Raw genomic sequence first — 14993 nt, forward strand, 5'->3', positions numbered from 1 at the left:
GAGATGATCATTTTCTCAAAGTCTGTTGGGTCCCTCCTGAGGGTGTCGCCCCATGAGGGCTCAGAGGGAACTACCTTGAGTTGGAGGTAGCAGAATGGTGACAGTTTGCCCAACCCCAGGGCTCCTCAAGGTCTAGAAGGGGCATGAAGGACCCCCCCACCCACAGGTGACACGCTCTGACGAGGCCCGCCTCATATCACCGCTGGTAGGCATCTGGTTCCATCACCTTGTCTAGGAACGGCAGGGCCCAAATGCAACTCAACGGGGATGGCCAGGTTGTGAGCCATCTATAGTAACTTCCTTCCTTCCAGACTGACCACAGGACTCCCAGAACAGGGTGGTCCAGAACCCGTCGGGGGACCCGTGCCCTTGGAACCCATAGTCATTCGTCGAGCGTGACCGGGGCGAGCAACTTGTTGTCCAGGGCCACCCACTGCTTTTCTGTCCCGGGGTAAAAGTGTTCGACAAGGATCCTCAACTGGGCTGCCCTGTAGTATGTGTCGAGGTCTGGGAACCCCACCCCTCCATCTTCCTTGGGTCTCGTTTATACATCATAGGAGATCCTATGTTTCTTTCCCGCCCAGAGAAACCTGAGCAAGGTGTGCTTTATTGAATCTAAAAATGTCTTGGGCACCTGGGTGGGGAGCATCTGGAAGAGGAACAGGAACTTGGGGGAGTACTACCATTTTGATCAGATTGAGTCGGGCCATCCAAGAAAACCCTGAGGCCGCCCACCTCTCTGTCTCTCTTAACATCTGTCCATAGTGGGGTAACGTTATTAGAGAAGAGGTCGGTCAAGTTGGCTGTGATCTGGACTCCCAGGTGTTGGAACCCGTCTCTCTGCAACTCCACATATTTTGTCTCGGTTTCCCACAGGTGACCCCCTATAAAAGCCACCAACTTGCCGAGGTTAACCTTGTACCCTGAGAGATCCCCGTAGCGCGCCAAGCCCCATATCACGTGGAGGATCAATTGTGATGGTTTGGTGACTTAAAGGAGAGCGTCATCGGTGAATAAACTAATCTTGCAGTGGGAGTCACCTATCGGAACTCTGCTGATAGCTTCATCGTTGCACACAGAAATCGCCTAGGGTTCCATGACCAGGGCGTATATCAGGGGGGATAGTGAGCAACCCTGTCTTGTCCCGCTCCCTAGGGGGAAGGCCTTCGATTCCATCCCATTAGCTACTACCCCGGCCATGGGGGCAGAGTATAGTGCCGCCATCCATCCCAACCATCTCTGGCCCATCCCTACCGCCGATGGGACCTCCCCCATGAATGCCCAGCTGACCCTGTCGAAAGCCTTCTCTGCGTCCAGGGCCAGCAGTAGGGCCCCTTCGTCTCAGGTCACCCTTGAGTTTAGCACATGGAGGGTTTTACGCAAGCTGTCTGAGGCTTGCCTGTTAAGTATGAAGCCCGCCTGATCCGGTTGGACCAGACGGGGTAGACATTTCTCTAGGCGGGTTGCCAGGATTCTGGCGAAGATCTTGGCATTAAGGTTCAGGAGGGAAATGGGTCTGTATGAGCCACACTCTGTCAGATCTCTACCCGGCTTGGGGATTACCATGATGAGGGCCTGCAGGAAGGTGGGCAGGATCGTGTCTTTGTTTCGGATTTGATTGAACAGTTTGGCTAGGGGTTCCATCAGCGTGGGCTGGAATGGTTTGTAAAAGTCAGCCGTATACCCATCTCCCCCTGGGGCCTTTCCCACTTTTAGTCTCTTGATGGCTGCCTCTACCTCCTACACTGTTATATCTCCCTCCATTTCCTGCAGTTCAGCCTCAGTCAAGCGGGGCAGCGGGTGTTCCCCCAAGTATGCCCAGATCTCCTCCACCGATTCCCCCCCCCCCCCCTCCCTCCCTGTTTCGTGTATAGATCCCTGTAGAACTCTGCAAAGGAATCAACTATCTCTACCTTTTTGTTACGCATGTTGCCCCCCCACCTCCGTCCCTGATAGGCCCGATCCGCCTCTCTAGTCTGCATCCCCTGGCTCTACGCGCCAGTAGTGTCCCCAGCCTGTCTCCCCTTTCATAGTACCTCTGCCGTGTGTATCTCAATTTCTTGACCACCTCCCCTATGAGGACTGTGTGTAAGGCCTGTCGCTTCTCCCGCATTTCTGCCAAAAGGGACTCCCTGTCTACCCCCTCCTGGGTGAGCCGAACCCGCAGGGCCTTCAGTTCTGTTCGTATCTTAGTCTCAATGAGCCCTCTTTCCCGTTTGCTCCTGGTGCTTTTGGCTCTGAGAAGACCACGGAAGGTGGTCTTAGCTGCCTCCCACACTGTCACCATATCTGTCTCTCCGTTGTCATTTGTTTCGAAGTACGCCACCATTTCACCTCTTAGGAAGTCTCTAAAGACCGGGTCCCTCAGGAGTGTGTCATTGCATCGCCAACGGGATGATCTGGGGACAGGGGCAGCAACCAACTTGCCACGAGCAGCTCATGGTCAGACCAAGTTATTGCTTCAACCTTTGGGATTGTAGCCACCCCACCCCCTTCCTTTGAGGTTAAGAGCAAGTCAATTCTTGTGTAAGTATAATGTGGGGGGGAGAAGAATGTGTAGCCCCCAGGTCCCGGATGCACCGCGCGCCAGACGTCCTCCCAGTAGTGGTGTTTTAGGAGGGTCTGCAATGTTAAGTTATCTTTGGTGATCCCCTTTGGTTCAGCCCCTTTTGCCGTCCACCAATCTAGTTTGGGGTCCATTATGACGAAGTCACCACCTAATATCATGGCTCCCTCTGCCCATTCGTCCATTACCCCCAGGATTTGGGTCAGAAACCGTATCTGGCCTGAGCTGGGTGCATATAGGGTGGCCAGAGTGATGCGTTCGCCTTCACAGGTGCCCTTGATCGCCAGGAACCTCCCCCAAAGCCTCTCTTGGTTTCGATGTTTGAGAGATGGAATTTATTATACATTAGGATACCCACCCCTTCCTTCTTTGAGCTTCTGTGGGAGGCCCAGAAGTTGGACCCGATTTCCTTTACTCTGAAGTGTGATTCTTTGCCCTGTTTATAGCGGGTTTCTTGAAGGAAGAGCACCATTAGTTGTTGTTTGTGGAACATGTTACTAGTCAGTGATATTTTGTTTTGGGAGTTCAGGCCCTTGACATTTAGTGTGCCTATCCTTCCTTCAACAATTGTCACCTTCAAAGTCTTTCTCTTTCTGCTCCTTGGTGTTGTGCTGGTGTGAGGCCCGCTGGAAATTAAATAACTGTGGTTCGATCTGGCTGGTCTGGTTCCCCCCCCCACCATTAGCCCTTCTTAATGTCTCCATTTTATCATTTACATTGGTCATTCCCCGCCACCCTCCCTGTCCCACTCCGTCTCCCTCCGTCCCCCTCCCCTGTGCCCTCCCTCTTCCCTTCTCCCCCACCTTAAGGCGTTCGTCCACGTCGCCCGACTCGCGTCAGGGTCAATAAACTAACCACCAAGGACTCTACCCCAGCCCCAGGTAGTGCAAATGTTCGGGATACCCATTTCCTTCTTTCAGTGTGGGATGATCCCATATTGGCCTCGGCAAATTTGTCCGAGGCGGGATCTCACAGCCAGGACCCCCTGTCTCAACCTGTGTTCTGAGACTCGGACCTTGTGTGCGGGTCCGCTAAACAATTCAGTCAACATTTCAAAAAACAACCAGCCCTGAAACCTTGCGGGCCAAAATTGGCGCCAACGTGGTGCATGGCCGTAGTGCTTCTGGGCTCCGGCCTCTCCACAGGGGTCTCCACCTAGTGTCCTCAATAACCAGAGAATTCTCATCCTCGTGTGGAGAGGTAGTACTGTTGTCACTTTGGGTGATCCTCAGAAGTTGATGATGGGTGTCAAGTTTTTTGGAACTTGCGAGCTCCCTTCACCGTAGCTTTTCCACTAAGCTTTCCCAGTCTGTCGGAGCCCCGTGGGGGGTGCCGGGCTCCTTCTCCTTGCCCGCTGGAATAGCCGGTGCAGTCACCCACCAAGTCTTCCGTGACCCGTTGAATGTCCTCTTCGGTCACCAGGTGGTGTCTCTCTCCCGACCATTCGAATTCTAGGTAAAAGGGGTGACCCCAGCGGTATCTGACCCCCTTTCCTGTAGCCATTTGGTAAGGTTGCCACATTTCTTCCTCATAAGCAGGGTGAGGGCTGAGAGATCTTGGTAGATTGCCACCTTGGAGTCTCCGTATTGTATATTACCAAGTTTCCTCGCTTTCTCCATGATCTTGGCTTTGTCCTTGTAGTAATGTAGCCGGGCCAGCCCCAAGCGTGGGCCTCGGGGGGCCCCCCCCCCCCGCGCGATGCACCCTGTTGAACTTGATCTTGTCGGCCTACGCCCCCATGACTATCCTTATGATGTCGTGTACCTTGCCTTCCAGGCCTTGTGGGGTTTCCCTTTGAGATTCTACTAGGCCAAAAATGCGTACGTTGTTTCTCCTCTCCCTGTTTTCCATATCATCCACCTTGAACCGGAGTTCCTCTTCCCGGCGTTGCATTTCCTGGAATCGGGCTTCCATTTGAGTCTCCAGGAGCGCTGTGGAGAGCTGGTTGTTTTCTACTCCCTCCACACGATCCTCTAGGGTGGTGACTTTGGTTGTGAGGTCTGCCAGTTTGGCACCCATGTCGGTCCTCATTCCGCGGATCTCTTCCAGGATCGTCTGGATATTCTGGTTGGCGCCCAGGTCAGGGGGTGGAGCCTGTCGCCATGCTGCCCTCGCTGGCGACAAACTGATATTTAGAAAGGGCCTCTTTCCAGCTCATTGGGTGCCCGTTCTGGGCGGCTGCTCTTGATGGTCCCTGTCTGGTTTGTGGCCGAACTGGGGCTCCCCGGGGTGAGTTTGTAGGTGTTGGCTCAGAGGGAGAGTCAGGTCCGCTTGGGGCGGTGGGTACACCTATGGAAATAGCCCCCAGGCGTCACCGCAAGGTTGTGCGGGGACAGCGGTGGCAGTGACGGTGTAGATTGGCCCCTCCTGGGTGTGGGGAAAGCGCCGAGCGGCTGCCCGTGGGTCTGGCGTGGAGGGTGTCTTTTGTGGTGTTCCCCGGGGCCGGATACTGTCCTCCCTGGGGGTCTAGCTCATGAGGGGGTGACCCTGAGGTCCCGGCCCAAAGGGCTCCTCACCTGGGATATGGAGCTTCCTGTGTCCCCCAGTCTGTAGGATCAAGGGCGCGCTCCCGCGACGGCCCGGACCGGGGTGACACCGATGGAGAGGGAAGTGAGGCTTCCGCGGGGGTCTCGGCCAGGACGTCTTCACAGCGTTGAGGGCCCGGCTTAGTACCGCCTGTGTGCCTCAGACCCTCCCAAGGTGGCCCGTCGCAGTTCACTCGGCAGCGGGGGGGGGCATGCTCCCGCGTCGGCCCCCATGTTGCTTGTTTCAACCTGGTCGTGGCGGCCAGGCAGGTTCCCCTTAGCGGCTGCCTCCGCGTGCGTGGCTTGTAGGTCCAAGCGTCCGTCGGAGGTGTCGGGCTCCCGTGCCTCGGTGTCACCGCCGGCACCCGGTATCTCTCAATGCCGCCAGGTGGGGGGGCATCCTCCTCCCTTGGGGCGAGCTCCCGCCTCAGGACGCCGACACGCTTGCTGTTATCCACGCAGGCCGCGGCTTCCACGGAGCATCTCCGATGCGTAGCACGGAGCCGTGGGGGAGGGGCCACAAGAATCTTTCGGGCAGCGTATCTTCGTACAGGAGTGTCGGTGAAACTCCTAAGTTGGACCCTGCGGGGGTTCACGGGTCCCGACAGCGTTCTCTGGGGGTCATGTGCAGGGTGGGACCCTAATTCTGTGTCGTCTCCGCCAGTTCCCCGGGGCTGGGTGCGGAGCTCACGGTTCAGACAGCCATCTTGCCTGCGCCCCCTGGTGGCCTCGGGAGACAAGTAGTTTAAAGGTAAACTGCTTTCTTTTTACAGAGTATTCCCACCTTGACTGGGTATGTTCATGTTCATGTGAATCCATGCAAGACCCATGCTGGAGAACAAGAGTTACAGGTAAGTAACTTGTACCATAGTTTTGGTCTTCAATCTCAAGGGTGACACATGTGGGGGTTTAGATCCAGCTTGGCGCGGGTATATCAATAACATTTTATTAAAATGTTGCTGGCATTCCTGTCCAATGTTCTCATTGTTTTAAAGGGAATTCAATCAGCTAATTCCTTTGATGTTCATCTGAGATTAATCGTTGGCGTATTCTCCCTCTTTCTGCTCTCCCTCTTTCTGCTCCTTGGTTTATGCGACCTGGCCGAGTGTAGGGATGAGGGAGCATATTCTCTGTTTGCCAGGAAATCAGAATGGAGCAGGGTAGAGGCTTCCTCCAAAGAAGAAATGGAGCATTGGCTGTTGGAATACTTGAAGAGGCTCTGCATGAAATCGAGTGTTCATGGAGACAGGAGGTGACTGGTTTCATTGCTCTTTATTTTTGGCATGTGATTTTAGTGAGCTCTTGGAAGAGAGTTTGGTACCTGGGAAGGTATAAACTTTGAATGTGTTATCCTTTCCCATGAGACGTGAATACTGATCTAGATGTCGGGAAGAAATCCTTTTTTCATTTGGCATGCATAGAACACATGATTAGTGCGGTCTAGGTCCATCATCCCCCAATTCTACATTTGGTATGGTTAATGGGATTCCACAGAGTCTAGCGTCATTTGATCTAGACTGGTTGTCTCCAGTGTTCCTAAGTAGCGGTGCTTGTTGTTCAATACTTGCCTGATTGTTGGAGACGTCCATCAGTGAGGTATTGATTTTGCCAACCTGCTTTTCCATGGTGCCAACATTTTTATTAAGGTTGCCAATTGCCCTCTGAATCTCATACAGTTTGATATCTTGCTTTGACTCAGTAGTATATCTTTTTAAAGATCTGGTGGAAGTGAAGCAATGTCAGCCTTTGGGCTAGTAAGGATTTGTCGGCATCTTGGGGCATTGTGAAAGAAGCAATTGAGGCTGGTGTTTGGATATTTTGGTGTGAATTGAACGCGGACAGAAGATTTTTATCTGTAGTCTTGTGTTGCTTAGGTTTGGTTGAAGCCATGTTCAATTGGCATGCCATAACACCGATAATGGCTCTGAGTGTGGGAGTAAAGGGGGGCTGCTGGAGGCTTTGTAAAAGCTTGCAGCAGGCAGTGGGCCGGTGCAGAGGCTTGGCTGAAAATGGATAATCGCCAGCATGTAACCAACCTGTTTCTCTTGGTGTGCTTCTTTGTAATGCATATATATATTCATCGGGGTATATGCAGGTTTTCAGCGAGAAGAATGAGGGCTGGGGTTTATCTCAGTTCTCTTGTAGCCCCTTGGCTGGTCTTTAAGGGGTCCATCTCAGTTCTCTTGTAACCCCTTGGCTGGTCTTTAATCATTAATCCAGGACCTGCATGTTTTGTAGAGTTCTAAGTATTGTAGAGTTCTAAGTATCTTTGCCCCTCTTGGGGATATATGGAGCGGCACCTATTCCCAGTGTTAGGGGGAGATAAGTGGGGAAGGGATCGGAGCATGCAACAGCCAGGCAGGGTATTCTCTGGGGATCTTTTCTTCCAGCGGAATAGCACATCCAAGTTGTGTGGTAAGGCAGAGGTTGTGGAGGGTGTGGTTGCATCAAATGAACCCTTGCACCATGATGGATATTGTCGTTCCTGCCCCCCCCGGGGTTTATAATTTTTGATGCTTCGCTCACCTCGACTGTGTATTTTCCATGGAGTGTATATCAGGCAGCGATTGGTTCTCTGAGTGCTGCTGGACCCAGTCGCCATTCCTGTGTGCTCCTCTGTGGCATGAACTTTGCACACCTTACTTGTTGGATGGGGTGCCAGGGTGGAGGTTGCGCCAATTGGCCTCTTCGCCTGCAACTTCTCCTTTGCAGCTCTCTCCCTAGGTGTTTGGCAACATGTAACTCCCATGCAGCTATAGCGCTGTCGGAGCAGAGATCACCAGGGCGCCATCTTGTTTAGGGCCTTGCTATGTCATCGGGCCGCACGGTTAAGTGGAGTGCTAGGATAAAAGCGACACCAATTAGTTCCTTGGCCAGAAACTTTTTTTTCTTGTTGCAGTTACCCTTCGATGCTCAGTCGAAACTCTGGTGTAGCTCAAACACCGTAGAAGCCAAGAGCGACAAAGTGCCATCTTGGGTGTACTGGGTCTACTGTCCAGTGGAGTAGACTGCCTTAGTTGAGAGATTACTGGGGGACTGCCTTAGTTGAGAGATTACTGGGGGTCTATTAACAGTAATGTTTGGTCCTGCAAGATCAGGACACTTTTCTCCACATGTATGCCGCGTCTCTGGGTCTTTGGTGTTGTTGCAGGAAGGGGGAATATTGCTTTTAGTTTCTCCCCCTTCAGTCAGGCCACACACCCCTCCACAAGCCCATTTTAATCTTCGATGGCTAGTGTTTTTTTCCCCATGGGTTACTGCTCACCTCTGAACATGGCCATGACCAAATGGAATTATATGGGTTGTGATCCAGGGGCTAACAAAAACACTTCGTTTGGTGCTGCTCTACTCGTCGTCCTACACCGATCATAGACCCAGCATTAGTTGGCCACATGCCTGGCAATGTGATCCATTAGGTGCTTTGATTGCCTACATGCTGATAATCCTTGTTACACTGCATTCCATAGGGATTCCCATAATGTATGGGAGCCACACTTGTGGCATTGCTACTTCCAGCAGGCACCGACTATGACTGAGCATTCGATTTTGGATACATTTACAGAGTTTAAAATTGTAGTCTGAAAGACTAAATAAGTCTTCATCAAGCCAGTTTGTCTACTGTTCTGGTTGCTCCTGCAGTACCAGTTACACCTCTTGCCTCCCCGTGCTTTGCAGTTTTCTCCACGGAGCACGTTGCATCACTACCCTCCAAGCTTTTGTTGGCATATCCCATTATGTGCAAATTACACGGGAGACTGATCAGATTGATGATCTTAGGTATGGTGCTGCATAAGGCTTGCTTCTCGTTTCCTCCCTTGGTTATCTGAGGGTGAGGGTGGGGCTAAAAGCAGCACCTTTCCTGCACTAGCAAACCGCTCACCCTAGTCTGTATAGTTCCCTTTGTGGCAACAATTCAGCTTCTTCTGCTTTCTCTCTGCTGCAAGAAGCTTTAGTTCTTGTTGCTATTAAGAATGTGTTCCAAAATGTGAAATGTTTGTCTTTAGTCACTTGCTGATGCAATACTCATTGGGGCAATCATACGATGTTGCTTGGCCTCCTTTATTGTTCCTCTAGCAATCGCTACAGAGGTACATGCAGACAAACCTGTTCCGATTTTGAAGAAAAAAGTGTGGGGGATGATCCATATAGGCCCTGCACCTAGCCATCTCCAGCAGTGGAATAATCGTTTGTGTAATGACCCGGTTTCCAGATCCCTGCCTTTTTTTTCTGGTCATATACTCCCTATGAAAGTTACGTAGGATCGTGATTCCCCCTACCCATATGTGATTTTTTTTTTTTTATGGTTGTCCATGAATTAACTGAATTTTAAAAAACGAATGGAGAAATTACTGCATTTTTTTGGTCGAAAAAATAAAATTCCTTGATTTTTACACTTTTTTTTTCCATGGATTGAAAAATTATCCCCAAAATGTCAGTGGAAAAACGTTTTACACCGACGGCTTTTGAATTAGTTCTTGCTAGAAAAATGGCACTAACTGAAAAGATTTCCTAGTCGTGCTGTAGGCGTTTCACCCTGAAGGGCTTTTACAAGACTCTTTTAAGAAGGTTTAAAATGTATCCCTAATGTACATGCTATGTTGTCAATCATTGAAATTGGACATTCTATATATACAATCAAGGAGTACATGTAAAAGGATACAATGAAGGAAATGCATCAAGACAAAATGCATTTTACATGTGAATAAAACAAGAGGTAAAGTAGAAAGGAATACATATGAAATACAAGTTACTGCGGTCTAGTTTCACTATTTACACTTCTCAGTATATTATAACCGGATATATTTTTCAGAAATATGTGGTTGCAGCCATAGGGTTAAGGCTTTAGAAGCTGGCCACCATCCAAACAATGAAATGGTACAAAATATGCACCCGTTCTATGGAACGTCTTTTTTCATTTGCACTGTAATTGATTGGGCATCTAATTAGGTAAGCTTTAATACATTTGCAAATGGTTTTCTAAAACAGTGTATACCACTTTTGCAGAAATAATCTAATTTTTGAAACTGTGTGGAGAAAACTCCTGTTTCCCTCTAATCTATTAGCCCTGTGGGTACATTTATAAATATCTGTGAAAGGGGTCTTCATTAGTAGTTATAATAGTTTTAACTTTATCTTTGTTGCTAGCATTTAAGACATTAAAATACAAATGTCTATTTTATACTCACTTCTGGTAAATGGGCGAAGAGAGATACACGACTGTATAGTTTGCCGTTTAGTATGTTCTGTGCACATTTTGGGGTCATTTTATGTTGTTTGGACATAGTTTTGCACCTCACATAACGCAATGTCTTTTTAAATGATGCCATTGTGTGTCATAACTTGCCTTAAAAATAGAAGGCACCAATGTGAGCCCTGTGCTTTTTGGTATTTAATGCAGACATCTCCTAATGATGTAGTTGTGTGCATTGTATTACATATTGTAATCAAATTTAATGTATAGTCTTCTAGCAAAACCTTGTAATTAAATTGTACTGAAACTTGAGTATTTATGTTGCATACTATGTTTTAAGTTTGTGTAATCAAAACATTCTCCGTGATAACTATGATCTGATGAGTTCAAATGTCTGTGCATGATGTAGGTGGCCAACCGGTAGTGTCCCACTCCTGCTCCATCTCTATTAAAGTGTGTTCCATCAATTTAACTTAACCTCTTTACAGGGTATAATTTTTCATTAATATTCTATTTATATTGAACAGTAGTCTAGGGGATGCATTCACGTAAAATGCATGTCTCCCCGGTAAATGTGTATGGTCATCTCTCTAGTTAAGAAGCCCTTAAATGCTTGTTTGTGTGAGCTCCCACAGACCTACTCCAAGTTATATTTAGACCTGAATAAGTTCTCGTATTCATGCTGTAGGATTATCTGGAAGGTTCTGATAACTGCCTGGTGTACCGAGATTTTCCTGAGCTAGTTTAATATGATCAATCTATTTAGTATCACAATATGGACTCCTTTGTATTCCTCATTTTTATTTATTTGTGGCCTGCATTAGGCCTCTGTGTACCTCCCTGTGTGCGCTTGTTTTATTTATTTATGCTGTTTGTGTCTCTATTGCCTATGATGTTAAGTAAATCTGAGATTACGGCTTTTTGAAAGAGGTCAATGGTATGGTCACATGCTTACCGATTGTGGAGTGATCTTTTAATTTGTTTTGAATTCTTGTATTTCAGGTGCATCTGATTACATCTCTAAATCTTGTGTGGTTTTCATATTCAACCTCCTTTTAACTTCTGTTGAAGATAAAAATAATTGTGTATTGCGGTTGTCTTCTATGAACATGTCACTATGTGATTTGTTTGTTTCCTTGGCATTGTTCTTGGTGGTTTATCATGAAAGTATTTCTTGAGTTTGTGTTCTTTTAGACTTGGGAGATCAATTTGTAAATCTGTGGGATAGCTGGAAAAGGAGACAAGTTGTTGCCTACTGAACACCGTAATTTCAATATAGTCCATGAATCGATCTGATAAGTACCAGATTCATTCTTACTTTTTTCTTTCAAATTTCTTTTGTGTCTCTTGACTTGGTCATTTAGCAGGGTTCCTCTAATTATTCGCTCAAGTCTTCTGCCACTTTTTCATATTGGTTTTGTTTTGGCACTTGTATTTGTTGAATCGTGGGATCTTTAATGTTTTATTGGTAGCTTCTTGTTGTTTTTTCTTTACCCTTGTACTTGTTGTTTTGCTATTATTTATGTAGAGGGGCCAGTTTAACAATTGTCCTGTTTGTCGCTCACTTTCTACCTCTGAACTTAGTACACCAGCTTCGCCATCACTATCTTGTGAGTAATATCTTTTCAGTGATAGGATCATAATTGGATTGAAAATTGTAAACAGGCATCTCTGTAATTTTATCGCTAACAAGATTACTTGATTTGCATAATTTTCCCTTTTTGAGTCCTATAATTCTATAGTTCAACTACAAAGAATCTATTTCTTTCAATCACTTTTGTTAGTACTTTCCTTGGCTTTTCTGTCTGATTATGTACAGTTTCTTTTCTTCACATCTTCATTATGAAAAATGGGAAGATGCAAACATTCAATCCTTTTGGTAGCCTGTCTTGTTCCAAGTATTTTTCAGAATTAGCCTTATGATACATATTTTTTTATTTAATCTTAATTGAGAATGTTTTTCATGGGGGGGGGGTTCATGATGCCTTAAAACAACCAAGTAAAGTGGTCACACGGAGCAACAAGAACAATTGATGTGTATACAATACTCTTAATAGGTGAAGGAAAGGGTAAGCTTGGTCAGTGGTAATTGTTACATATTAATATTTCATTGATATAATACACACAATCATAAAAATAGACAAAATATGCATCTTAAAATGTATACAAACATCTGGTAGTTCTAAAAACATTCCAATTTAATATTGCATGAATGAGCAATGTAAAGTTTGTGTATATATATACATATTTATATGTATATATATATGATTTTCCTATGTGAGTGGCCCTACAAAATGGGTACTAAATTGCCACCCTCACAGTTCAACTTCCCATATCATACCTATTTTCCATATTGGTTGCGGCTATATTTCTCTCCGATAATCAAAGTGTTAACTTGGTACATACACACTGACAAAGTGCTGACTTTTAAAGGCATTAATAATACTCCTAGGGTAGACAGTGATGCTAGTCTGCATGCACCTAGCCATCCTCTCCAATAGTGGAATATTTTATGCGTAATGACCAAGGTTGTAGATTCTTGTCCCTTTTTTCTGGTTAGTCATAAATGTTACCTGGGGCTAGGTTTGCGCTAACCATATGCAATTTTATGAATTGAGAGGTTATTAGCAAATGTAAAAATAACTCAGTTTATTAATGTACTTCATGGCAAAACTTTTGAATTTCTTGCCCAAAAAATGGCACTAACAAAATCATTCCTGGTGGTGCTGAAACTAATTTTGAGAATAGTCTTCACTTTGTCTTATTAGACTGCATCTTTCAGTGGTCTCTGTGACCAGTTAGTATATTTTGGGGTTCATTCTGAAGTACTTTATTTCCCTGGGAAGACATTTCAGCGCCTTTCCTTTAGTGACTGTCCTTCAAGTACGCAAGGTGTTTGTGCTTTTTTACAACTGAAGGAATAGTCCTGATAGATCCTCAATTAGCGAAGAATGTGAAGATGAAAGGGCGGCTGCACTGCTTTAATATCAAACAAGTAAAGGAAGCTGTACAGACTGGTAGGCCATAAGAAAGACGGACCAATAGGTGGCATTTATACAGGTTTGTTGATTCAAATAATAAAATAAAGGGCTATCTATTCCTAGTAATAAGGTGTTTGGCCTAGCTAGCAGAAAACTAACTAGGGTGCTCATCATCAGTTAGATTGTCCAAATCAACAGCCCATCCTCCATCCAAAACTACCCCACTCTGTCCCTACCACTGATCATGATAACCCAAGAAAAAAGGGGTCCGGAGAAGGACTCCCTTATCCTGGACATGCTACTATAGCCTCAAAAGTTCTTAAGATGGTTTCTGAAAAAGTGCTTTGAGTTCTTTTAATTTACCGAGGGCGGGCTTCTACTCCTGTGGGGCTTCGCCTCGCTCCCTGCACATTCAATTCCTTGATTCCACAAAGGTCTGTTTGCCGATTCTTCTTTTAAACCTTGAAGTGTTTCTATATTTTCTTGGAAGTGCCCTGGAGGGCTTTGTGGCATTTTTACTTCGATTATCGTATTCCTTTTTACTGGGACGGGTCTTACTGGTCCCTTTACAGTCTCTATTATCTTTTTCAGTATGGACCTACACTGGGACAAGTATGATTGGTGCGTTGGTAATCTTAACTCTTTCTGCTGTTTACATGTACTGGGGCAACTATGATTGGTCCCTTGTTAATCTTCACTCTCTTTTCATCCTGTCCCCCACCTGGGTCTCCTGTTAGTACCATTACCTCTTTTCAATTGAGGATGCATTACTAGTTCTTCCTGTAGGGTCAGGTTCCAGTTTCTGGTACAATCGCTTTGGTTGTTCGCTTCTTTCTCACACAGCTCCAAGGAACACTTCCTGGTACAGTCTCAGCATTGTTCAAGGACCACACTGTCGACTCTGAGTTACGCCACCGCCTCGAGGATCTTTCTAGATCTACAGCTCGGCTCTTTGCCTTTCCTGGGTCTGTTTTTCAGCTCTCTAGCAGCCTCTCCGCTCGGGATGTGTCGGCGTTTCTTGGCTTCTTCCACAGCCGTGGTTTGAACTTCCCAGGCTCCAGGGAATCTTCACTGGTCCTTCTTTTGTTTATTAGGGTCCTCCCCAGCATAGACGCACAATCCTTTGCATCATTCATTTGAGGACACGTGGCTCTTTGATCCATCTTCTTTGTTGCAGTATGGTTGGCTACCAACCACTGCATAGTCTGCATGGTTCTTTCATTTTTCTTCCCAGTACATTTGACCTGAGGGGATGGATACTTGGCCGTATTGCAGTAATAGACTGGTTGGTAATGACTTGAGGGGTCTTCAGATCTTGTCAACTCATAAGTGGTTCTAGGGAGTTTCTGTATAGAATGGAAATCCTTGTCCCCAAGAGGGGAGTCTCTCCCTGTGAGACCCTGCTTTACGACCCCCCTAGGGGGAATTGTGGAAAATCACAAAATGAGAGATACTGCAATTTCTCTACTCTATGGGTTATCGCCTGGAATGTAAGAATGAGACACTGTTGCAGAGTTACAGTTTTGCATAAACATTTATTCAAGCATTAGTCAAAAATGCAATTGAGTGGCGAGACCGGGACAACACAAGTTTCGCAAGAACACTGCTGGGTCGCACATCATTTTATATGCAGCTTCCCGCACAGTTACGTGACTAATTCAGAAGGAAGTCGGTGACCTTTTGCAGTTGGAAACATGTCTTGGTTAGCAAATTGTGCATAGCGGAACAGA

General features: G+C 46.7%; 1 protein-coding gene across 2 annotated transcripts in view; it reads left to right on the forward strand.

The window, feature by feature from the left end:
* The window catches only part of DNAJB6 (DnaJ heat shock protein family (Hsp40) member B6), a 739852-nt gene that overhangs the window by 493657 nt on the left and 231202 nt on the right, over positions 1 to 14993 (forward strand). The gene's annotated exons all lie outside the window — the stretch shown is intronic.

The sequence above is a fragment of the Ambystoma mexicanum genome, chromosome 2q (genome assembly GCF_040938575.1).
Source record: "Ambystoma mexicanum isolate Mex_15411 chromosome 2q, UKY_AmexF1_1, whole genome shotgun sequence".
NCBI classification, from domain to species: Eukaryota; Metazoa; Chordata; class Amphibia; order Caudata; family Ambystomatidae; genus Ambystoma; species Ambystoma mexicanum.